This window comes from Scylla paramamosain, chromosome 9 (genome assembly GCF_035594125.1).
Source record: "Scylla paramamosain isolate STU-SP2022 chromosome 9, ASM3559412v1, whole genome shotgun sequence".
Lineage (NCBI taxonomy): Eukaryota > Metazoa > Arthropoda > Malacostraca > Decapoda > Portunidae > Scylla > Scylla paramamosain.
Window position 1 is genome coordinate 16,910,001 of NC_087159.1, and position 11,446 is coordinate 16,921,446.

Below are 11,446 nucleotides of genomic sequence, written 5' to 3' on the forward strand. Positions count from 1 at the left end.
GTAGCTTGGAGGTCGTGGGGGTAAGTTGATATAGTTGGTGAGTGCGAGTAAAAGACACGCATGATGAGAGTTCTTCTTGTTTTAATAATAGGGAGAATGTACACACTTGATACGAGACAAGATTGTAACGTGGCAAGTGATTGTTCTCTCTCTCTCTGAAGTGATATGAAATGATGACTGAACAGCGTCTCTCAAGACTGACTAATTGAGCAGAACTGAGTGAGAGACCAAGACTGACTGCTCATGACTGTGTGACTGACTGGGATTGAGAGAGCTCGTTACCATGCGGGCTGTATTTATCTCAGCCAAGTGGATTACGTTTTGGTTTTGGGGGAGAAGAAATGATCAATGAAATGCCATGAAATGAAGGAGCAATAGAAGATCTCGTTATTTTAGGCAATGACCAGGAAGGAAGACTCAGAACGAATGCACGTATTTTCCCTAAGGACTGGAAGTGGGTGTGAAATTCCCTTGAGAGGTAGAAAAGGAGCAGGAAGGTTAAAATAAAATAGACTGGCTGCATGTGGTACATGTGAGCTGAATATGAAATGATGAATATACATATACATAATAATAATAATTGTTGAGACTGATACAGATGCCTTCCCCCACAAAAAATGCGCCCTCACATTTGGATATAACAATAAAGAGAGCAATAAGATGGGAGCAATTAACAGATAATACCTGATATCAGAGAGTACAGGACGAGAAAATTATAATGCACTTTTCGTAGCTCAAACCATCAATTCTTTCTTATTTTTCGCCTATAATATGCAGAAAACAAGTGGTAAATTCCCATAGCTCAACAAGGGAGATCACAATGTTTTGGGTGTATCTGCTGATTGTAAGCTCTGCCCCCTGGCTTCACTCATCTGGACGGGAACCGTGTGTACTGAGAAACCGAGGAGAGCGTCTGGTAATAACTTACCAGGAAGCTTCTTCTCTAGAAGTCTCCGAGGAAAAGGGAAGAGATTGATTGATAATCTGGGTTTGTATCTTTTCTTAGACCGACCTGTCAACTATGTAAGCTTTATTGCCTAATTTGTTTCTCCCTCCAGACATACAATTGCATCTGCAGGCTGCACTTGTGTTCATGTGATCAATAAATCCAAGTGCCCTCAAACAACAATACCAAATAATACAGACCAACTAAAGATGAAGAAGAGAAAAGCCAACCAGGCGGGTAATTGCATGAATGACTGCTCATCTGCAACCAGTTGTCATCAGGTAGTACTGGGCAGGATCCAACAATAATTATAATATAAGTACTCGCAGATCCAATTACTTGGCCAGCCAGATCCATGGGATTCTGGTCTTGCTCACTGCACGCAAGATTCGAGAATTGTGTGGTGAGCAAGACAATTACTGGATCTGTGAGATACCCAGACAATTACTAGCTGCACGGTAATGATCTGGGGAGCGAGGTGATTACTGGATTTGTGAGGCAGCCAGATGATTACTGGCCGTGCAGTATTCATCGGGGGAGCAAGACGATTACTGGATCTGGGAGGGTGCAGTTCTCGTGTGGGGGGCTTGATTATTACTAGAACTGTGAGGCTGCCAGATGATTACTGGGACTCACTTGGCTGTCAGTAAAATCTCAGGCACTGGCGGTTTAACAAATTCAGTGAAATACTATTAATGTCCCATGCCTTGTATTTCTTCCTATTAATTTTCTGTGCCATTGCATTAATTGCTTCTCTTTTACTTTATGTAAGATTCATAAATGCTTCAATGATACACAAAAAGCATCTTCAGTTCTCCAAAGAGCCTCAAAATTTAGCTCCTTGGAGCTCCACCCAATTGACCATTGAAGAACAGACCAGTGGAATTGCCTGGCGTGCTGCCCAATGAAAAGGTGTCGTACAGTTCATTGGGGATGCGTCCCTCACAGAGACCACAGCTTTAACCTTAACCACTCACTTCTTGAAGATTATGCTATTTAGAAGTGACTAGCTGGTCTTCCAAGCCTTGTAAAATTGTCAGTTGAATAAAAGAAATCATTCTTAGTTTTTTTCTGATCGAAGGAAAGAGACAGGCAGGCACATTGGTTATTCTTGTTTAATGGTTTCTACATTTAAAGAACAGGCATATAGTAATATGATGCAGCCAGATATGACTACTAAAACTTGGCGAATGGTACTGTACATACAGCAGTTATGAAATTAAATGTTAAAGCATCTCTTTGCTGGTATTCCACACTATTTTCATGTTTTGGGTGTGTTTATAATATATATATATATATATATATATATATATATATATATATATATATATATATATATATATATATATATATATATATATATATATATATATATATATATATATATATATATATATATATATATATATATATATATATATTGTTACACCAGGGGTATTGGTGTGGGTGGCAGCACTGGGAGAGGCGGGAAGGCAGGAAGAGCGGAGACACATGGCCCGAGAGGAAGCCAGCGTGTGCCTGCCTGCTTTGGAAGTGTTTCCCTGCCTGTTGAGTGCCCTGTTGAGTGCCTGTCATGCCCTGAGAGACTTGTGGTGCCCCCTGTGAACTTGTAAAGCAGTATACTTGCAGAGGATTTGTCAGTAAACCTAGGATATAGTGCCTGTGTTTTCCCTTGTGCCCCGGCCTCGTGTGTGTGCCTTGTCCCAGCGTTCAGAGTGTGACTTATTTGAGGCTCCGCTGCTCTAGTTTCTCGACCCGTGCCCATGTGGATAACACGCCCACCCAGAGTGAGGAGTGGGCGCAACAATATATATATATATATATATATATATATATATATATATATATATATATATATATATATATATATATATATATATATATATATATATATATATATATATATATATATATATATATATATATATATATATATATATATATAATGAGAGAGAGAGAGAGAGAGAGAGAGAGAGAGAGAGAGAGAGAGAGAGAGAGAGAGAGAGAGAGAGAGGTACATTCAGGCTGTGACCTCACTGAACATTTCCCTTTGTGTCTCACAACACAAGGGGGCAGACACAGCCTGCCCTCTAAAGACAACTCTCTTCCTCCACACAAAACTACAAGCACCTAATAACACACACACCCTTCACTCAAAAATTTTAAAATTATCATGGCGACTCCTACACCAGCCTCGGAGTCCCCATCTGGGGAGGGGACCATAAATGTCCCCAGGTCGGACTGCCTTTCTGTCGACGACCCTAAGTGTCTTGACACCCCCCTCAACTTTTTCTTCATTAACTTCTGCAACATTCGCGGTCTAAGATCTAATTTTCAATCTGTAGAACACCACCTCTCCTCTTCTAAACCTCATCTTCTTTTCCTCACTGAAACTCAGGTGTCTGAGGCAACTGACAGTAGCCCCTTTTCTGTTTCCTCCTACTTTCTCTATCCTCATTTTCGATCCAAAGCTGGATGCTGCGTTTACGTGCGCAATGACTTAACTTGCTCTCGTGCCCACGCTCTTGAATCTTCCGAGTTTTCCACCATCTGGCTATGACTACAGAGTCACTCTCATACTAAATTTATCTGTGCTGTATACCTCTCTCCTAACTCCTCTGACTATAAGAAATTCTTTGATTACTTAACTTCCAAAGTGGAGCACATTCTGACCCTCTTCCCTTTTGCAGAGATCTCCATTCTTAGAGATTTCAATGTTCACCACCAGCTTTGGCTTTCCTCTCCCTTCACTGACCATCCTGGTGAACTAGCCTACAACTTTGCTATCCTCCATGACCTAGAGCAATTGGTGCAACACCCTACTCGCATTCCTGACCGTCTTGGAGATACGCCCAACATTCTTGACCTTTTCCTGACCTCTAATCCTTATGCTTATGCTGTCACCCTTTCTTCTCCGTTGGGCTCCTCCGATTACAATCTCATATCTTTATCTTGTCCTATCACTCCAATCCCTCCTCAGGATCCCCCTAAGCAAAGGTGGCTCTGGCGTTTTGCCTCTGCCAGTTGGGGGGACCTGAGGAGGTATTTTGCTGATTTTCCTTGGAATGACTACTGCTTCCGTGTCAGAGACCCGTCTTTGTGTGCTGAGCGCATAACAGAGGTGATAGTGTCTGGCATGGAGGCGTACATTCCTCACTCTTTTTCTCATCCTAAACCTTCTAAACCTAGGTTTAACACAGCTTGTTCTCGTGCTATACATGATAGAGAGGTGGCCCACAAAAGGTACTTAAGCCTTCCATCACCAGAATCTCATGCACTTTATATTTCTGCCCGGAACCATGTCAAGTCTGTTCTCCAACTAGCCAAAAACCCCTTCATTAACAGAAAATGTCAAAACCTTTCAAGATCTAACTCCCCTCGTGATTTCTGGCATCTAGCCAAAAATATCTCCAATAACCTTGCTTCTTCTTCTTTCCCTCCTCTACTTCAACCAGATGGCACCACTGCTATCACATCTATTTCTAAAGCTGAACTCTTTGCTCAAACCTTTGCTAAAAACTCTACCTTGGACGATTCTGGGCTTGTTCCTCCCTCTCCTCCACCCTCTGACTACTTCATGCCACGTATTAAAATTCTTCGCAATGATGTTTTCCATGCCCTCGCTGGCTCTTATTATTCATTAATGATCTTCTAAACCAAACTTCTTGTCCTATCCACTCCTACGCTGATGATACCACCCTGCACTTCTCCATGTCTTTTCATAGACGTCCAACCCTTCAGGAGGTAAACATAGCACGCAGGGAAGCCACAGAACGCCTGACTTCTGATCTTTCTAAAATTTCTGATTGGGGCAGAGCAAACTTGGTATTGTTCAATGCCTCAAAAACTCAATTCCTCCATCTATCAACTCGACACAACCTTCCAGACAACTATCCCCTCTTCTTCAATGACACTCAACTGTCCCCCTCTTCTACACTGAACATCCTCGGTCTGTCCTTTACTTATAATCTGAACTGGAAACTTCACATCTCATCTCTAGCTAAAACAGCTTCTATGAAGTTAGGTGTTCTGAGATGTCTCCGCCAGTTTTTCTCACCCCCCCAGCTGCTAACTCTGTACAAGGGCCTTATGCGTCCATGTATGGAGTATGCTTCACATGTCTGGGGGGGTTCCACTCATACTGCTCTTCTAGACAGGGTGGAATCAAAAGCTTTTCGTCTCATCAACTCCTCTCCTCTAACTGACTGTCTTCAGCTTCTCTCTCACCGCCGCAATGTTGCATATCTAGCTGTCTTCTACCGCTATTTTCATGCTAACTGCTCTTATGATCTTGCTAACTGCATGCCTCCCCTCCTTCCATGGCCTCGCTGCACAAGACTTTCTTCTTTCTCTCATCCCTACTCTGTCCACCTCTCTAACGCAAGAGTTAACCAGTATTCTCAATCATTCATCCCTTTCTCTGGTAAACTCTGGAACTCCCTGCCTGCTTCTGTATTTCCACCTTCCTATGACTTGAATTCCTTCAAGAGGGAGGTTTCAAGACACTTATCCACCAATTTTTGACCACTGCCTTGACCCTTTTAAGGGACTGGCATTTCAGTGGGCATTTTTTTATTGATTTTTGTTGCCCTTGGCCAGTGTCCTTTTTACATAAAAAAAAAAAAAAAAATATATATATATATATATATATATATATATATATATATATATATATATATATATATATATATATATATATATATACATACCATATTTGACAGCTTATAAGACGCATGGGCTTATAAGATGCACCTCAGTTTGGGCAGGCACTGAAAAAAATAAATAAATAAATACTGAATAAATAGTGTGTTTAAGCTCTGAATATGGTGATATTTGAAGCCCTCTCACATGTATTCAGATCCTTATTAGATCCCAATATTTTACATTTAAAAAATCTTAATATTTGCTAGGATCTACCAACGCTGGTCCTTAGACTTTACATTTAAAAAAAATCTTAATATTTGCTAGGACCTATCAACGCTGGTCCTTAGACAACTGTCAGAGCCCAGAGGGATATTAAGGTTTGTACATCTTTTTTTTTTTTTTATCATTCTACACATAATTCTAGTTGTAATATTTTAGTACATTTCCAAAGCATAAGGATGTGAAAATGGATTTACCTTATTCTCAACATTTTTTTATTTTTAAATATTCAGTGTGGACCATCACCATGAGTTAGGTAGCAAGTTATTAAAAAAAAAATAAAAAAAAATAACAATAATAAAATAAAATAAAAATTTTTTTTTCATTAGCTTCAAGTTTTGTTGAACATGTATACAAGGTAAGAATGTTAAAAGATAGCCACAATTTCAATTGTATGAAGGTGTCTTACCTCAAGGAATGATGGCATTACATGCAGAAAGTATAATGCAGTGAATCTTGCATGTGTCACCAAGTTTGGTGTGTAACCTACTGCAAGTTTGTTTTGGTACATGGAATATAAACATCATCACTTAATTTCTTCCTTACTGGTATCATTTTATGTGAATTAGCAGTAATGACCTGTTATACATTGTTACCTTGCAAAAAAAAAAAAAAAAGAAGTTGTTTTTGTGGTGTAGAAGCGATCATCACTTTATTTACATATGCAAAGATGTTTGGGGGTTTGATTTAAGGGCCACTGTTGCCAGAGACTTAACATTAGCCACTGCTCCAAAGCTGAACCTTGGCCTTATAAGACGCAGGCTCATCTTTTGAGATTTTTTTTGGAAAAAAAGAGGAGTCTTATAAGTCTTATAAGTATGTAAGTATATGGTACATACTTACATACATAATTGGTTTAAATTGAAATATATATATATATATATATATATATATATATATATATATATATATATATATATATATATATATATATATATATATATATATATATATATATATATGGTTTAACAATAGTAATAATAATAATAATGATAAGAAGAAAGAGGAAAGAAAGGAAGAAACACTTTAATACTTGAAATGTGATTGTTTACATTGTAGATTTCAGTGTTGTGATTGGCTCACATCTCTAAAGACAGTACAGAATTTAAGCTGTGATTTGTTGGCAAGATTCAAGGTGCCCACAAAATGTGACTGGGACTTGCGAGCTAAATGAATTACGATGTGTTACTGATGTCATAAATTTGGTTTGAGTATACCTCATAACGTTCATTGTAAGCACCTCGGAGATGGTAAATACTTGCAAGGTCAGATGTTACCAGAGTTTTGAGTATGGTGTATGTAGCTTGAGTCAGTCATCAGAAAGCAGTAATTCAGACTGGGCCTCACAGTTAACCCGTCTAAGGACATACTTACGTGGTTCACTCTCAAAAAACTCCTGACACCACACAGTCAGAATTTGTGGAGACTAGTAGGCACCTGCCAAAATGATAATTACTCCCAGTGAGGTCTAAAGCACTGGATCAGGGGGTGCTGTGAACTTATCATTAAACCCAGCTGTGACCTCACTGAATGTTTCCCATTGTGTCTCACAACACAAGGGGGCAGTCACAGCCTGCCCTCTAAAGACAACTCTCTTCCTCCACACAAAACTACAAGCACCTAATAACACACACACCCATCACTCAAAATTACATAGCACATGGGATTCCTTTCTTCTTATTTTATAAGGATTTATTCTAATTAATTGTAATTTTCACAAATTATTTAATATATGTCACACATTTTATTCCAGATAATGAGCTGTCCAAAATGCCAGTTCCACAAAAAAAATAAAGACACAGGCATCTGAACTTCATCCCACTAAAGTTGATGAGAGATGGGAGGTGCTTGGTATTGACTTGTTCACTAAGTGGTTGGTAGTGTTTCCTCTAAAGGACAAGTCTGCGCCCAGCATAGCGACAGCTATAGTCGACATGATATACACACATGGTCCTCCTCTGAAGATAATTACAGACCAAGGAAGGGAATTTATTAATGAAGTAAATAAGCAAGACCTTTTGTAACCAGCAATATATTGTAACAGAAATGTTTCAGTCTTCATGTTATCCACTATGTAATAGATTCTAGCTTGCATTGAACTGATGATTGTTTCTTGATATACACACTCAGGGTTGGTAATGACTCATTCCTTCTCCCTGTCTACATGCAACAAATCTTTAGTTAAGTCCGCTTTTCTCCTCCATCCATTGCCATATTCATCACTATTGTCTCCCCCCAACAATCTTTCCAATTCTTTACTTTTTCACTTATCCATCTTCTGAGAATTCTATGCTAGGTAAGTTATGTAGTATTATTGTTATATTTAAAAAAAAATTATTCTATGCTTGTAATATGCAACTTTATTTTTCATTTGTTTTCAAGGTGAATAAGAATGTCCTTGGTCTCTTCAATATAAAGAACATGATGACCTCCGCATATCACCCTCAGACTAACAGACAGGATGAGAGGACCAATCAAACCTGCCATTGCTAAGTTCTGCAATGAAAATCAGGATGATTGGGATCAGCAAGTTTAAAGGTAGCTTCATACTGCATTACTAGAAATGTAAATCAAATTTCTCTTTCTTTCTATATATAAATAAAATATATATATGGCAATGGTGGTATTGGAAGCTTCATTAATTAGTAGCTTTATATTGGCTGAATGGTGCAAACATGCCATCAACCAAGAGATTAGTGCTGCTAATTAGTGGAAAGAGGTTCAGCACTTATTAGTGAAACCAAGTTTTTGGTTAGCAGTGCACACCACTATACATACACACACACACACACACACATATATGTGCATGTCCAAGTTGAAAATATAGCCAGTTACATTTTTGTTTTGATGGTAATTTATTGTAATTGCCTTTGCATTATAGGTTCTTGAATGCTGCAGTGTATGGAATAAACATGAGTCGTCAGACAACCACCAAACGTATCCCATTCTTCCTGATGTATTTATGTGTGGCCAGGGCTCCACACATAATAAATACGCTACATGGAAACTCAGCAGTGACACTTGGTGAAGAAAACACAGAAACACAATCAAATGCAGCCATGGATTTGTGTTTACAAATTACCAAAACTGTAAGTGATGTAGTCATAACACAATAATACTGTTAAGTGAAATGAAGTGATGCAAATAGATAGCTCCAGAAAAATTTTGCTATAAAATTTCAAATATTCAAAACATTTAAGAAATTAAACCATTTAACAATATTTTCTATTATAACACAATTATTATAATTATAAAAATACTTTGTTATAACTTTTTTGAAGGTGAAAGAAAACATAGAGATCACAAAAGAAAATGAAAGTTGAGTAAGCTGAGAGAAAGAAGAAGGGTGTGAAAACCTTTGACTTTTCTGTTGGTGTTAAGAGGAGAAACAACAGAAAGCAAGAAAGAAAGGGGGACAGACTTCAAAAGAAATGGCTGGGTCCCTTCATCATCAGAGAAATTTCTGATTCTGGTGTTCCATTATATAAGATGTTGAAAATCAGAAGACAAGGAGAGTTTATGTTAAGGACCTGTGCCCCAACTGGATGAGGGACCCAGTGCAGTCTCCACTACATTAACCATGCATCCCTGATTCATTTTTGGTCCCGTGTCCAGGACCAAAAATGACCCTGATCTGGGAGAGTTTCCAGAGACAGAGGGGAGGATCTGACTGTGGTATATTTGCCATTGCTGCAGCTACAGCACTGTGCCATGGATGTCATCCCTCTTCATGCCAATGGAATCAAGAGAAAATGAGGAACCATCTGGCAGTGTGTTTCCAGGACAATATGAAAAGGTTTCCAGCAATGGTGAGAAGAAAAAAAGGGGCTTAATAAGTCATAAAGACTTTTGATTTTTTATGTATCTGCCATTAACCTTACCTTTCCCAAGATCCAGAAAGCATGAACACGGCAATGTGTAGCAACTGTCACAGATGGTAGCATGAGGTATGTGAAAACATCCCTAGAATAGTGTTTGAAGAAAAGAGTACCATTTTTATTTGCAATTCCTGCAAATGAATATAATACTCTTCTTTTACTGCAATTTCTCTCTCTCTCTCTCTCTCTTGTTTGCCCTTGAAATAACTTGTGTACTTCAAGTGATCATTTGAATTCCTCCCCTTGTACAATCTACAAACATATCAGTAAAGTATCTAGTCACAAATTTTACATTTTGAGTTTCTTTTACCACACTGAATTTTCAAATAAGATATGTTACCTTGGCTGTGGTAAAATTTTGGTGCACTACTAATAATGACACATGTAAAACAATATATATGTATATATATATATATATATATATATATATATATATATATATATATATATATATATATATATATATATATATATATATATATATATATATTATATATATATATAACCTCAAGTGTCTGATGTAAATAAAAACAATAAATATATCTTTTTATTTAATTTTTAAATGTTTCCAGTCCCAACTTACTTAACATATCTTATGTGAGTAGTTCTGTCCAGTGTGCTGCTAAGTCAAAGTGTTGTTGGCAGCATGAAGGGTGAATTGGGGTTTGAATATGAGTGTTAGAAGTAAAGGAACTGCCTCTTAATGTTTGTTACCTGACTTTAGTTCTCTCTTCATACATGTCTTCATGAGTGTTTGCAGACAAAAAATGACAAAAAGGAAACTAGGATTGTAATGGATAAACACCTAATTACTAGTAAAGAATAAATAGCAAAAGAAATGGGAAGTAATTGGTCATATGTAATGAGTGATATATGTACTGACAGTCACAGTTTATGCACTGTAATTAACATTTGTGGAGGTTTTTTGTTATAGGAAGATATTTTGTTATAGGATGGCCAAAATAAAATTTGAAATTATTTAAAAAGTATGTCCAAAGTGTTACTTAACACAGATGAGTTAGGTTAGGTAATTTTAGTTTATTTTTGTTGGGGACCCACCATATTACTTAATGCCAGTTAATTGTTAGAAAAATAATGAACATGATAAATTTTGCCCTAAAATTGTATGAGGTGCATTTAAGCAGAAATACAAAATACATTATGAAATGGGAAAAAGCTAACTGACCTGTATACTTAAGATATAATTACTTTGATCAACTATATTTACACATTACAAATGTAACTATTACTAGTAGACGGGACACGCAACCTTAATATAATGTTTTCAATCAATACGGATTCATATTTACCCTATTGGTTTACCTGATGAATGATTTTACATGTATGTCATTCACACTGTTCACACACACACACACACACACACACACACACACACACACACACACACACACACATATATATATATATATATATATATATATATATATATATATATATATATATATATATATATATATATATATATATATATATATATATATATATATATACAGTAAAATCCCTCTCATCCGGCATTCGAGTATCCAGCAGCTTCAAGTATCCGGCACATTTTTCCCTGAGCCTTAAAATCAATAAAAAATCGATGTGTACTCATAAAATCTATTAAAATTCCCGCGCGAGGAATACTTTGTCCCCTCACCACCAGAGCGCACTGCTCCTCGCTACCCGCGGCCCACTG

At 37.4% G+C, this 11,446-nt stretch overlaps 1 long non-coding RNA gene across 1 annotated transcript in view; it reads left to right on the forward strand.

The window, feature by feature from the left end:
- The window catches only part of LOC135103696 (uncharacterized), a 25,174-nt gene extending 15,838 nt beyond the window's left edge, over positions 1 to 9,336 (forward strand). The window contains exons 2-5 of the long non-coding RNA XR_010270166.1: positions 7,623 to 7,869; positions 8,252 to 8,407; positions 8,751 to 8,958; positions 9,151 to 9,336. This is a non-coding gene — a long non-coding RNA (uncharacterized LOC135103696). The remainder of the gene's footprint in view (positions 1 to 7,622; positions 7,870 to 8,251; positions 8,408 to 8,750; positions 8,959 to 9,150) is intronic.
- The last annotated feature ends 2,110 nt before the right edge of the window (positions 9,337 to 11,446 follow it).